Consider the following 15441-nt stretch of genomic DNA (forward strand, 5'->3'; position numbering starts at 1 on the left):
GGGTGTGCAGGAGCCCTGTACTCCTGTGACACCTGATCTCAGCCCTGGAGTGGGAGACCCGCCCAGGTCCATAAACAAGCAAGGAGCCCTGGCATGGCCTCGCTGAGGGGAGTGAGGCCCCGCAGAGAGGAGCACCTTCCCTGGCTCTTGCACTGAGCAGGGATAGCGCCCTGCAGTCCAGAGTAGCTGTCTGAACTATATTTGGATTTACAGGCTAGGGAGGGGCAGTTATAAAATTACTGCTTCCAACTGTAATCTAGAGAAATTGTGACTTCATATTACAGCTTTGACATATGCTCTGCATTTAATCTTACTGCTAATAAAATACACTTTAGTTGTCAGTTGGTTTTAATCAGAATCTTGACCCCAAAGGTGATAGTTATGATTGCTGCTTTTGCCGCCTGATTTCTGTGGGATTCATACAGGAGTGTTCAGTACTGGAAAGTTTCTTGGCTCCATAAAACTCCTGACATAATGTGAAATTAAAGTCTTTGTCACAACATTTACAAAAGACAAAACCGTAATTTGCTTTACTGATAATCTGAGTCAGGCTCCTTGGAATCCCTTGGTTTTCAATCTTGGAAGCAGTTGCCCTGCTCTGCTGGAAAACAGCTTCTCCCCAGCGCTTGGGTGCCAAGCGGGGCTCCGTACGTCCAGGACACTGGGAATGGAGACACGAGGCTGAAACCTGAATCGGGGCATCGAGGAGGATAGCCCTCTCCTTGAGAAGTCTTCCAGCGGGCAAGGCAGCGCTCCGCCTGTTCCCGATCCCTTGCAACTCCCGACTGATGACTGCTCGTTTCTTAACAACTTGTTCTTGTTTCTCAACCCTGCCTTAGAAGTATGTACTGGAGGAGTGTCCTTGTACAGCCGTGAGGCACCAGGCCACCTACAGCACGTAGACCTGCTCGCACAGTCTTGCCTCCGCTGGGTCCCGCACGTGGTAGTTTCACCGTAGGTCACTGGTGCTCAGTCTTTCTCGCGATACGTCACCGCCGCTTTTTCTCGCCATAAGTTACCGATGGTCCGTCTTTTTCGCGATAGGTCTCCGGTTGGCCTTGGCTGCTCCTGCAGTCGGCCTCGCGTGTTCCTATGTGTTCTTCGCTGGATGTCCTCTGGCCCTCAGCCTGTCTCAGCCACGCTCTTATCTGGGGACCCCCATGCTGAGTTACTCTCTCTTTTTTCAGTTTCACACATCTGCTCACAACTAGAGAGGAAAATGCACTTGCACTTTCAGAATCAGGTAACCTCAGTGTGAAGGCGCTAGGTGGCTCCTGGACCATCACGTATTGATGAAGAGCCGCCATGTGCCCGGTGATAACTGCTGAACACTAGCGAATCAAGTAAAAGTCAAGGAGGACCTTCCCTCTCAAACCTTAGGGCCATGGTTTCTGAGCTAATTTTGATGGCTGGAAACACTTTCAAAGGGCAATTATTTTAGTGATAATTCTGGTGTGGGAGTCTATTGGGTCCTCTACCACTTTCTTACTTTGAAACTTTTTCCTTTGTTTTATCTGATTCATCCTTCTCTGGCTTGGATGCTGTTCTTTCCTCTCCTTCCCCCGCCCTCCTCCCCCTTCGCCCCCTCCCCTTCTCCCCCTTCCCCTTCCCCTTCTCCCTCTCTCCCCCTCCCCCGTGTTCCTCCCCCTCCTCCTTCCTCTCCTACCCTTCTCTCTCTTCCCCTCCCCCCTCCCCCTTGTCCCCTCTCCTCCTCCCCCTCCTCCTTCCCCTCCTCCTCCCCTTCTCCCCCCCTTCTCCCCTCCCCTTCTCTCTTCCCCTCCCCCCTCCTCCCCCTGCCCCTCCTCCTCCTTTTAGGTGATGTGTTTCCATATCCTATCCTTACTATGAATAGCATATTATCATATTCACGAATATGAATATCATATTTCATAATATTGAAATCATGTGGAATCAGATACAAATCAAATGTTTTTATTATGTTTGTTTGAAAAAAATTTGTTTAAACTGTTACTACTTTTGGGGTTCTGTGCTATCTCTATGTCTTATGATGGCCTCCAAGGAGAGAAAGTTCACTTCTTTGGCCTTTCTAGAAACTGGAAAATAAAGAGCAAACTCCTCTACTTCCCTTAATCATCCAAACAGTGAAACCAAAAGTCAAGTGCTAAACAAGGAGGCTGTGGATGTAGCAATTGTTCACAGTTCTTACAACATTCAGGCTGCAGTGAGGGCTGCTTCTTGAGGGAACATATTTTGGTTTGTTTTTTTTTTTTTTTTTTTCCTCCTGCCTGCCTTTGAGGATGCATTTTGCTGAGTCAAGTTAGCACAATATTCATTGTTCACGTGAGAAAAAACAATTTAATAATTAAAATTTTTTTCATGTTTATTTATTTATTTTGAGAGAGAGAGAGTGTGTGCACAAGTAGGGGAGGGGCAGAAAGAGAGAGAAAGAAAGAATCCCAAGCAGGCTCCATGCTGTCAGTGCAGAGCCCAATGCAAGGCTCAGACTTGTGAACCGTGGGATCGTGACCTGAGCCGAAATCAAGGGTTGGACATTTAACTGACTGAGCCACCCCGGGGCCCTCATGGGAGAAAGCTATTTAAAGGTAATGGTTAAAGCAAATAATGAGCAAGGAGTTAGGGAATGACTGTCAATATTAGGTCTGAGGATCTGCCGCTTACTGGCTGTGTGACTTAACTAACTTACTAGCTTACCAGTTAAGTTACTTAACCTCTCTGTGCCTCATTTTCCTTGTCTGTAGAGCAGAGATGATGTGAGTATTAAATGAGCAGTGGCTGTAAAGTGCTCAGCTGTGCCTGGCGTATGCCAGTCTCCCTACCTATGGCCACAGGAAGCCTTGTCTAGGCTGCAAGTGAGGTCAGGAGCTCTGGCGCCACTAACTTTATTGTTTCGTTTCGAACCAACTCTCTTCAGGTGTTAACTGGGTCACATGTTAAAGGAGAAAAGCTTTCTACTTGTGTGATCTCCATTAGCTCCTTCATGGAGATTTTCTAGTATGAAATTCTGCCCGTTGGGGTTCCCAGTCAAGTAGACAGTAGGATAAATCCTTGTGTTCCTTTCCTTCCATCCCCTTCTTCCTCTTGAGGCATTTCTTTGACCTTTTTGTCCTTTCATTAGGTTCTGATCACATAGAAGCCAGAAGGCCTCTTACCAAGCAGTAGGCAGGGCATGTGTGAGAGGTGCTGACACATAAATGGTGGCTGGGACTTTCTTGCTTGGCTTCAAAGGACCAAGCCTTTGGTGTCTAACTGAGCCTGAATGTCAATTCATGTGCAAGAACACATCCCTTGGGGGAATTGAGAGTTCCCCCCCCCCCCCCCACCTTCCACCATGGTGGTAGAAAGGCTGAAAATCTGAGCTGTAGAGCTTAACTGTGTTCTGTATCTCAGGCTGCTTGTCTTATAGCTACTGAATTATCTTGATGCTCGTGGATGAAGGCAAGTCATTGCGGAGCATTACTAGTGAACTTCCTGAGAGGCACTGACTCAGAACCCAGTTCTGGAACCAAGGATATAAGAAACTGTGTTTGTTTGTTTTTTTTTTTATTTAAAATTACTTCCTTCTACCTATAAAAAGCACCTAACTCCAAAAAAATTCCATACCTAAATGCTAATATATATATAATAATTTTCAGTTTCCAGACAAAATAACTCTTTTGGCGGAAGAACCTTATTTCCATATCAAAGATTTCTGTCACTCCCGTTTTTTGTTTTGAAAATTTTCAATATCGCTTGAAAAAATTGTTTTGTATGACATGTCACATGTCCATTTGGCTGTTTGAGAAGGTTAATTGTAGTTAAGATGATGGGGCCCATGATTTGATTTAATATCGGGAAACGATATTTGAGTAAAACTATTGGCACTTCCAGTTCAAGACAGCAATCTGCACACACGTTTATTTTCTCTCCTACTGGATCCCCACTGAAACGACTAGTAAAACATTTACATCATCAAAGAAAGGAAGAGGTGGTTATCAGCAGATGGGATTTAAACCGATTTCTGGAGGAGGGAAAGCAGATGGAAAATGGTGCCGACGAAGCCTGGGGTGCACGTGGAGACCTGCAGCTGAGGAGGGGGTGACCTGCCCGGCAGAGCCCCCGTGAGCTCTGAACTTGGGGAGCGTCTACTGCAGAGGGCTGCCAACAGGGTCCCGTTGTATGTCAGTACCCTCTCTTCTCTGCCCCCAGCACAGAATGGCAGGTAGTTTTACCCCAAGCAAAATACTCATCTCATTCTTACTTTTAAAAAAGTGGAATGACTCTCTGATGGGCAGTTAGTGTGACATTGGTACCACAGAGTAAAGCCCTCCTGATCCTGGAGCTTAGGCGTCCCCAGTGTCCATTTTTGGTAAAGTGAAGCTTGTCTGTTGACTAGCCCTGTACATCACACAGAGCTCTCTGCTGTTGAGCGTGTGTGTGCATGTGCACGCATAGATAGAACTATTTTTTAAAATTTTTAAATGTTTGTTTATTTATTTGAGAGAGAGAGAGAGAGAGAGAGAGCACACAGGGGAGGGGCAGAGAGAGGGAGACACAGAATCCAAAACAGGCTCCAGGCTCTGAGCTGTCAGCACACAGCCCAACGTGGGGCTTGAACCCACAGACCGCGAGATCACGACCTCAGCCAAAGCCATGCCTAACTGACTGAACCACCCAGGCATCCCATAGATAGATCTATTTTGACAAGAAACATGAGACTTCTGAATCCGAGGGCAGACCTTGTCATACAGAGCTTCTTGGTGTCCAGTCTCCATAGGACGACACAGTAAAAGGGTGATGTTACCTTGTGTATGTTTTCTAGGTTTGCTGTAACAAAGAACCACAGATTAAGTGGCGTAATAGCAGAAGTTTATTTGCTTACAGTTCTGGAAGAACTGAGATCAAGGTGTCAGTTGGATTGTTTCCTTCCAAGGACCACAAGGGGAGGCCTGTCTCCTTGGCTTGTTGGTGGCCATCTTCTCCCTGTGTCTTCACAGTGTTTTCTGTCTGTACATGTCTGTTCCTAAATTTTTTATTATGGATTGGGGGTGGACACCAGTCATATTTGATTAAGGCCCGCCTTAATGACCTCTTTTAACTGAGTCAACTCTATAAAGACCCCATAGTCAAGCAAAGTCACATTCTGAGATATTAGGGGTCAGGACTTCCACACATGAATTTGGGTGGGTGTGGGGGATACAGTTAGGTCCGTAGTACCCTGCATGTGCAGCTGGGTTGTACCCCAGGAAATGAACCCCAGAATTATGAGACTTGGAACCTCTATAGAGTAGTTGACATGTCCACCCCTCCTTCCCTATGGGGAAAGAGAGAGAGACAGAGACTTTACTCTAGAAGATAAGCAAGTCTTCTCTCAGAAGAGGAGGGAAGAGGAGAAGGAGGAAGAGAGTGGAAGGTCCATAAGTTTTTACTACCCTGGAATGGAAACAGATGGCTCCAAGGGAGATTTATTTAAATCCCTCTGGAGCATTATACTATCTACAGCTTACAAGGAATGTTTTCTATTCAATCATGTTGGCCAGTGCTCTTAGATATGAATGCCTGGACTATGCAGAAATATGAAAATATCTTTGGAAAATTGACTTCTAACATCCATCAGTCTTTTTTATTACTACAGGTTTGAAGATTAATGGAAAGCCAAGTATTACCAAGCATGTTGTTAAAACTTAAAATGAAAAAGACCAAGATAAACAGGAAAACTGACTACTGATGAAAGAGCTAATTGAATAAAATGCATAGAATTAAAAAAAAACTCTCAGGGTATGAATGTGCAGTTACGAATATTTCATCCTTAAAACAAGAATAAGATTCTATTAAAGAGTTACTATATTGGAAATGTATGGCAGTTGCCAGACAGAGTAAAGATATAGTCCAGAAAATGTTCTAGGTAAAAACTAAAACTAACTGCCTGTGGCCATTTAAATTTAAATTAATAACTACCAAATTTAAAATTCAGTTCCTTAGTTCCTTAGCCTCATTTCAGTTGCTCAGTAACCTATATGTCATTAGCAGCTATATTATCGGACAGTGGAGACTTACAGAGAATTTCTATTTCAGAAAGTTCTGTTGGATAGCATTGGCAACCAAATAAAAGAGAGAGAGACTAGAGAAAAAGGTCAGAAGTGGGGATTACTTTTTATTTTATTTTTATTATTTTTTTTTTTTTTTGCTTTTTTTGGTGCCAAAACCTGGGAACGAACCAACTACTTTTTAGATAAATAATGCAGGAAGGCATGACTCTTCATGTTGAGAGGCCCTACAAAAAGCCAAGCAGAGTAGTTTTTATTATTTAAAAAAAAAAAACTTTTTAAAATTTATTTTAAGAGACGGAGACAGCTCAAGTTGGGGAGGGGCGGGGGGGGGGGTGTGTGGAGAGAGAATCCCAAGCCGACTCTGCACTGCCAGCATAGAGCCCAAAGCGGGGCTTGAACCCATAAAGCCGTGAGATCATGACCTGAACTGAAACCAATAGTCAGACACCAACTGAGCCACCCAGGTGCCCCAAGCAGAGTGGATTTTAAAAAGACATACCTGGACATATCAGTGTGAAATTTCAGGGAACCCAGGATAAAGGGAGTATTCTAAAAACTTTCAGAGAAGGATAAGTACAAATATCCATAAAGGGATGAGAATTAGTAGCGTTAATATTCCAAAGGAAAATAATTTTGAGTCTAGAATTTTTTCCAATAGTTTCAGCCAACAACGTAGTGATTGGACAAGTTTATACATTACACTGTCCACCACAAATGTAGTTACCGTCTGTCCCCATACAATGCTATTACAATACCATTGATTATATTCTTATGCTGTGCCTTTTATTCCCATGACTTATTCATCCCATAACTGGAAGCCTGTATCTCCCATTCCTGTTCACCCATTTTACCTAACCCCTTCCCTCCTCCCCTCTGGCAGCCATCAGTTCTCTGTATTTATAGGTATGATTCTGCTTTCTGTTTGTTTATTCATTTGTTGTGTGTGTGTATTAAATTCCACAATGAGTGAAATCATATGATATTTGTCTTTTTCAGTCTTGACTTATTTCACTTAGCATGGTACACTCTAGGTCTTGGGTTTAGAGTTTTGTTCCCATCCAAATACTCATTTGAATTTGAACACAGGTAAAGAGATTTGGGGATGCGCAAAGGCTCAGAAAGTTCGCTTAATTTATATCCTTTCTTAGGCAGTTACTTGAGGATGTGTTGTGGCAAAACAAAAAAGGAAAGTAAGAAAGATGAAAGCATGAGGTTCAGGAAACAGTGAGTACAGGGATCCCACCATGAAAGCACTGAAGTAAGTCCTGGGGAGACAGTCATACAGGAGGCCTCAATCAGCCCATTCAGAATGGAATAGCACAGAGCACTCCAGGAGGGAAGTCTCTGGAACAAAAAGGAAATTGATGGTGTGAGTATGTACGTACTGTAATTGGTAGTTTAGTAAAACCTGGATATATATACTAGTTTCCTACAGCTGCTGTAACTAATTCCCACAAACTGGGTGGTTTAAAACAACAGACATTTATTCTCTCACAGTTCCAGAGGCCAAAGTTCTGAAATCAAGGTCTTGTCAAGGGCTCTGTTCTCTCTGGAGGCTCTATGGGGAGAACCCAGTCTTTGCTTCTTTCAGCTTCTGGTGGTTGCCGGTTTCCTTGGCTTTTGGCCCCATCATTCCAGTGTTTGTCTTCATCTTCCTCTGTGTGTCTGTGTCTTTTCCTCTTCTCTCATTGGGTTTGGGGCCTACGTGGGTAATCCAGCATGATCTCATTGGCAAAGAAACTTTTTATTTGTTTTTTTTTTTTAAGTTTATTTATTTATTTTGAGAGAGGCAGAGACAGCACAAGTGGGGGAAGGGCAGAAAGAGGGAGAGAGAGAGAATCCCAAGCAGGCTCTGCGCTGCCAGCGCAGAGCCTGATGCAGGAGTCGATCCATGAAACCGTGAGGTCATGACCTGAGCCGGAACCAAGAGTCGAAGTTTTAATTGACTGAGCCACCCAGGCACCCCAAAATTTTTTAAAAATAAGGTAACATTCACAGATTCCAGGTATTAGGACACAGGACACGTTTTTTTGGGGGGCCCCACCATTCTCAATCCACTATATAGCAGTATCTGTTAGAATACAAAAAAGGTATCTTTTTTACTTTGAAACGGGGAACATTCTCCATTAGGTGGCACAGTGAGCCCATTTAGGGAAATGTAAACCTAGCATACTGTTTGGGTCTGTAACAAATAATATCTATATAGTTAATAATGTAGATAATGTGTCATAAAAAGCTGGTGTATGTCAACTTGTAGAATCGACTTCTAGACAGATAACAAAAGACCCAGTGGTTGCCATGGAACGGAGAGTACCTGTCGGGAGATTTGGGAATGTCATGGGCAGCAGAGTCGGAGGAGTACAGTGGGAAGTTGAGCACTGATGTGCCTTTCTCACAACTGCGTAGCAAGACGTGGTGTGTGGCAGGTCAACAGTAAGTGGGGTTTGGTATGTTATCTGAAGTTTTATAGGAGTTTAGTCCAAGAACTGTCAACAGATGCAAAACAGTTAAGGGGAGAAGAGAGGATGCCAGGTGAGTTAAGTCCTCATCACACAAAGCCAAAGGACAACCTGTAACTTTGCCAAACCATGAAAACCAGGAAGGGTCTGTTGGAACCAGTTAAATAGAGCACACTGCATTTTTTAGAGCATTTATTATATTAGTTTAGGAGCTCAGCTAGACCTCAAGGGGCTTTTTAATCATACATTTTCCAAGATTAGCATCATGGTCTGATAATCACACATTTGTTTTCTGTGAATGGTTCAAAATGTAAAAATGGGTATCTTGTAATTTTCTGAATACTCAGTTCTGCAGCAATATTTTTATTACATTTTCTTTTCCAGTAAGTGAGATCAAAGGAGCGATCCTGAAAATTATGCTTATGGTGGACTTAAGTAAAAAGGATTTATGCAGTCGAATTTACAGATTGTTTTTTATTGATCACAACTTTTTACACAAGGGATCAATTGTAATCTACTTGGCATCTTTAATTGCTTATCCACTTAAAAAATTAACTCTGGTGGATGGAAGAACCCCTTCTAATGTGAATTGTTATTGCTGTTAGTGAAAATATGGTATTATGTTATCTGTTACAGTCAGGGGGAAAAAACACAAAGAATAGCTGAATAGGCCATTACTCCTTTGTAAAAAAGGAAGACTGAAGGAAAGAAAAGTCTCCCTTGAGCAGTTTCATTCGGCACATCCCTTAACACTCCAGGGTGTTGGACTTGGTTGCTCTAGCAGGATGTAACCACCCATTCATTCCATACACGTCTGAATACCGTCTGTGTACCAACTACTGAACTCTGGGGAGACACAAGTATGAATATTCGTTCAAGAAATTTAGTCCTATTAGAAATACTTCACCCCTTTGTCAATGTGCTCTATCTTGGTGTCCGGTGTTTTTTTTTTTTTTAAGTTTATTTATTTATTTTGAGAGAGGGTGAGAGAAAGAGAGAACAAGCAGGGGAGGGGCAGAGAGAGGGGGAGAGAAAGAATCCTAAGCAAGTTCTGCGCTGTCAGCACAGAGCCTGATGCGGGGCTTAAACTCATGAACCGTGAGATCATGACGTGAGCCAAAATCAAGAGTAAGGCGCTTAACCAACTGAGCCACCCAGGTGCCCCTGGAACTTATTCAGTTCCTTCTGAACCTCCTGAATCAGACCTCAGCCTGCACTGACAACAAAATGTAGTATCTTTCTTCGGTGCTCAGAACATGGGAACACTGTAGAAATATGCTCATCGATTGAGTTTCTTTCTACTGGGGGAATTAGTTGCTGATATTTTCCAGCTCAGCAGTATTTTTCACTTGCCAGTTGAATGTGCTCACCGAAGAATTCTGGGTGACCTCTAGTACTTTTCTTAGCTTTTGGCCTCTTGTCCTTTTTTTTACCCTCAAAACAAGAGTTTGAGTGTAAGCTCCTTGTGGATTCTACTAGGCACCTGCCTCCCAGCCTGCCACTGAATGTCTGCATCCTCCTGTCTCTTACGTTGTCCTTGATGCATCTTCCCTTCTCAGTTACTAGCTGTACTCTTAGCATTCTTTTTATGTTTATATTTTTATTTTTTCTTTTCTTTTTAAAATTTTTTATTTAATTTATTATTTTAATTTACATCCAAGTTAGTTAGCATATACTGCAACAATGATTTCAGGAGTAGATTCCTTAATGCCCCTTCCCCATTTAGCCCATCCCCCCTCCCACAACCCCTCCAGTAACCCTCTGTTTGTTCTCCATATTTAAGAGTCTCTCATGTTTTGTCCCCTCCATGTTTTTATATTCTTTTTGCTTCCCTTATGTTCATCTGTTTTGTATCTTAAAGTCCTCATACGAGTGAAGTCATATGATATTTGTCTTTCTCTAACTAATTGTGCTTAGCATAATACCCTCTAGTTCCATCCGTGTAGTTGCAAATGGCAAGATTTCATTCTTTTTGATTGCCTAGTAATACTGTGTGTGTGTGTGTGTGTGTGTGTGTGTGTGTATACACACCACATCTTCTTTATCCATTCATCCATTGATAGACATTTGGGCTCTTTCCATACTTTGGCTATTGTTGATAGTGCTGCTATAAACATGGGGGTGTTAGCACTCTTTTTACCCACACATTTGACTATCCATTTCCTGTTCTTCTTTATTCCTTTTGCCTATAAACGTGCTCAGTCTGTGTTCATACTTATTAAGCCAATAGTGGGCCTTCTGTCACCTTCATTACTTGCCTTTCTCTCATGTGACTATTTGTTCTATATTCACTGTGAAAGCTTTGGGAGGCAGTGTAACGATGAAATCTCAGTTCCATTACTAACCGTGTAAACTTGGACAAGCTTTCTTGTTTGTAAAAAGGAATTAATGATAATAAGTATTTCATTAATGCTGTTCTGAAAGGGTTACTAACAGTACGTGGCATGATGTAAAACTTGATGTAACCATTTTAGAAAATGTCATGTGATAGAACTTTACTCTTTGCCCAGTTGGAGATGAAGGAGGACACATTGTGGACGTGTTAGTCAGGCTTGGTTCCAGGTCTCCTGAGCAGGAAGGGACTGGATGCAGGTGATTGGGTACTTGGGGGAGTCAATGAGAAGGCTTGAGGCACTGACTCTGAGCTGGCTCCAGGAATGACCTAGAAAACAGCCCCTGAAGTGGCCCACTCTGAGGAAGGGGAGAAGTCCGGGGAAGCACCAGAACTGCTGATCTCACGAGCACAGCACATGGCTGAGACCAGGGGACAGGTACCCACTGCCAGTGCACCTGCTCGCAACACCCAGGAAGCTTATAGCCCTGGGATACTTGATCTGGCTGCTCTCGCCGGGCTGCGGATGGTATGCACAACAGCCAAAGTGGCAGGAGGAGGGCGTGTCTCTGCCTCTTTTCCCGCTTCCAGATCTTGTGTGAGCACATGTAACTGCAGATCTGTCAGTTGCCTCCAAAGCCTTGCCCGTAGGGAGTCTGGGAATGCCATTTTTAAATGTTTTTTTCAGCCTCTGTGGGACAGGAAGGCAGCCTGAAGGAAGATGGAAGGATTTGGGGTACCAGGTCTCCTTATCTATCCTAGGGGTTAGCAAAGGCTTCTTAGAGAAGGAGGGCTTTGGCTTGGTCTTTAGGGATAAGTGGGATTTGGATCAATGGCACGTATTCTGCGTTGGCTGTACTTCATCCACCCGTTTCTCTACGTGTCATTGGGTGATCAAGTCCTTCTTCCTCTTCTAGCTTCTCCTCTCTGGCCTTGAAGTTCATTTTCAGAAAAGGCTTCTCCTGTTCGCCTCACTTCCATCCTCAACCCTTCTCCTGAGGTACTTCCTTTGTAAAGTGCCACAGAGATCCTCATCAACTCTGGACCAAACCCAAGCTCCTCTTTGTGTTTAAAGACTCCTTACAGAGGCACCGGACATCTGTCGCTTCCTCTGCTCCTTCCTTTGCGCACTTAGCCCGGCTCTTCCTTTCATCTCAGACCCAAGTGCCTGATGCCTCTTTCATGTGCCTGTTCCCTCTTGCCTTTGTGTCCTCGTCAAAACAGCAGCATCACATGCCTGGGATTGTCTTTCCTTATCACCTCGCCAAGCAGCTTTGCGGCTCCTGAGACCCCTTTCCCGGGGACGCCTTCCACATGAGCACCAGTGTGTGCTTTGTCTCACGCGGAGGGTTATGCTCCAGTATGTATATATTCTGACTTACATTTTAGTGGATATTTTCATGCTAAATTATAAACACAAATGCATAGGATTAATTTGTCACCTAGAAAGTTAAAATTGACGTCTGGCATATGCCTTTAATGTATTTGGAAAAAAACAACTCATCAGCAACATAGTGGGATGGAAATTAGGGGAATTGACAAAACAACACCAAATCTTAAAGATCAAGAAGTAAAAAAGAAACACCGTGTGATCATTGGAGAAGCTCTTCCTGTCAGGTGGCCAGCTCCTCTTATGGGAAACCTCAATTTCTGGAACTCTCAAGCACATGAGAAAAATAAAGAATGGGATGGGAGAGGGAGGGAGAAAGATTAAAAGAGTGGTAAAAGGTGATTATGTATTTTAAGTATTGGCTTGGGGCACCTGGGTGGCTCAGTCGGTTGAACATCTGACTCTTGATTTTGGCTTGGGTCATGATCCCAGGGTTGTGGGATCAAGCTCCACATTGGGCTCCGTGCTGAGTGTGGAGACTGCTTGAAGACTCTCCCTCTCTCTCCCTCTCTCCCCTTCTGCCCTTCTACCGTTCATGCACGTGCTCTCTCTCCCTCTAAAATAAATTTTTTTTTAAATTTAAATATTAGCTTAAAAGAACTTAAATTCATCTAGTCTTGTCAGGAATCGTTTCACAGGGTATGTAAAACCACAATTTTTGATACATTTCTCATCACTGTCACTCTTACATTAAAATCATAGTGTACAGAATGGAAGTAGGTAGGATTCTATTTTCTTAATATTTTTGTATCACTTTTTATTCTAACCCCTTGTAGTGGGTGAAAAAACTCCCATCTCCCTTCCCAGTAATTCCAGTCTTCAGTTGTGTGGAGAGGATGTCCCTCACTTTATTGTCCCTGCTCTTTGCTCCCTCTGCCCTCCGAGGTGTGGCTCAGCAGAATGCCAGATTTCTAGTTCTGTCTTCATTGTTTAGAGCTGTATCTCGTCTGTAGGCATCTATTATCCTTGAAATGGTTCTAATTCCCAGCTTGCCACTTGTTCCATGGTAGCCAAATCCCCATAGTTGTCCTGTGGTGTCACTGATGTTATGATGCAATCTGTGGATGACGGTCACGGTCATCAATCTGTGCTCCCAGTTTTGCTAGTTCTGTTCACAGAGCTGTGGAATCCTGGGACTGGGAGGGACGTGGGGATCCACAAGATCCCAAGCAGCACTGACAAGAACCAAAACCACCTCCTGAATTTTAACTGGATCAAGAAGTCTAATTGATTGGCAAAATGAATGAAGTTCACCTTTTAAAAATCACTTACAACAATATAGATGCACATGTTTGCACACACACATCAGAACCAAACCAGTCTCAACAACCGGTTGACACGCAGGCTATAATTATTTTTTAATAGGGAACTAAAGTAATCTGAACTCTAGGCAGTATAATTTTCAGAGTTTTATAATGGCTAATTTTTTTGTCTTAAAACAAGGGAAATTTATTCTCATAGTTTTCGAGGCTAGAAGTTCAAAATCAGGGTATGGGCAGGGCTGTGTGCCCTCTGAAGGCTGTAGGGGAGGATCCTTTCTTGCGTCATCTAGCCTCTGGGGGTGGCCGGCAGTCCTGGGCATCTGTTGTCTTGTGGCTCTGTCACTCCAGGCAAATGACCCTTCTTTCTGTTCTTCACATCATCTTCCCTGTGTGTGTGTGTCTGTCACTATGTCCAGATCTCCCCTTTTTATATCAGTCCAATTGGATTTGGGTCTACCCTAGTGACCTCATTTTAACTTATCTCTGTGAAGACCCCACTTCCCAAAGTAGGGTCATGTTTATGAGCTACTGGGGGGGTTAGGACTCTAATGTTTTTTTTAGGAGGGGGACACAATTCCACCTATAATCACCCCATAGAATCAGCACAAGCCCAAACTGTAGTAGGTGGCTCCCAACTCCCTCTTACTGGGATGTTCCATGGTCCCACTGTGAAATCCCTTCTGTTCCATGGTCCCACTGTGAACTCCCTCCCACTGTGAACAGTCTCCACTCTGACTTCAGATGGGTTCCTGGTGGCCTCTGACAGCTGGACTTCAGAAGTTCTAATGTCGTTTCAGATTGCCCTATATACCACCGTGGTATATACACCATGTTTCAATAAGCTCTTCTCTACCTGGGCCAGTCTGAGCTCAGTATTAACCACATAGACCGCCACACTTACCGTGAGTTACATAATATAATGGTTGAGAACTTTAACAGAACCACCTAACGAGCATTCAGATGGAAGCACCTGTGTTTACTAGCTCTAAGTTATTGATTCTTTCTAAACCATACTTATCTTCTCTGTAAAACAAAGGCTCAATAATAGTATTTACTTCACTTGAAATGAGGATTAAATGTAATAATGCATACAAAGGGCTCACTCAGCCCAGCCTGGGCACATGCTAATTATTCCGTAAATGCTGGCAGGAATGATAAGCAGGGATGTCCGCTACTAGATTCAAATTGTTGGGAGGTGATCAGCAGCACTCATTTTGGGGAGACCTACCAGCATCCATACAATTTCAGAATCAGTGAGCTAGACAAGTTCTTAGAGATCCTGGTTGGTTGAATTTTAAGGTTTCATATTTATTACATAAACTGAAGTGAAATAATGTAAAAGAAAAAAAATCCCGTGATCACACTAAGGTAGTAGATCAGTTGCTTTCGTTTTTCCAAAAGCTCTTCTAGGTTAAGTTCATAAGCAAACATCAGTTTATGGTATTACAGTTTTGTGTGAACAGAATTTTGTGGTGTTTATTTTTCACCAAGTTTTATACTAGAAACACGGTTCAGTGTCATTACCCCATCATCGTAGCTAAAAGTCACAGCAAAGGTCTCCCCGGCCCCACTCATCTTCACTTTCCAGAACAGAACACCTGCACTGAAGCCCTTGCTGCAGGGCTCCTTTCTGAGGAGAGCGGAGGCTAAGACGGTCAGCCGAGTGGCCTGCCCAGTTGTTCCTAGTCTCATGTCCTGAGTGATGTCTGCGCTGTTGGACGTTTGGGCAATTTCAAATTTCTGTGGTTCTGAAGCTGGGTTGAACATTTTTGTGCCAAAGTCTTTTCTTTCGTTCAAAAAGATAAACTCAGGGAGCCAGGGTGCTGAGTTAAAGACCACACACCTGTTCGTGATGGGCTGTGCATTGTCATGGGCTGTGCATTGTCACTGCCAACTCGCTTCCCCAAAGGGTTCATTAACTTAAAGCACCACCAACATGTGAGCGTAACCATTCAGCGGCCATCTCCCCCGTGATTTAAGTCTGGTCCCA

General features: G+C 43.5%; 1 protein-coding gene and 1 long non-coding RNA gene across 7 annotated transcripts in view; both read left to right on the forward strand.

Moving 5' to 3' along the window:
* HLCS (holocarboxylase synthetase) overlaps nucleotides 1-15441 on the forward strand; it is a 227179-nt gene that overhangs the window by 137025 nt on the left and 74713 nt on the right. The window lies entirely within an intron of this gene.
* On the forward strand, nucleotides 1839-6983 carry LOC128315113 (uncharacterized). The gene is made up of 2 exons (XR_008297542.1): nucleotides 1839-4967; nucleotides 5594-6983. It is a non-coding gene; the product is annotated as an uncharacterized LOC128315113 (long non-coding RNA).

Source organism: Acinonyx jubatus, chromosome C2 (genome assembly GCF_027475565.1).
Source record: "Acinonyx jubatus isolate Ajub_Pintada_27869175 chromosome C2, VMU_Ajub_asm_v1.0, whole genome shotgun sequence".
NCBI classification, from domain to species: Eukaryota; Metazoa; Chordata; class Mammalia; order Carnivora; family Felidae; genus Acinonyx; species Acinonyx jubatus.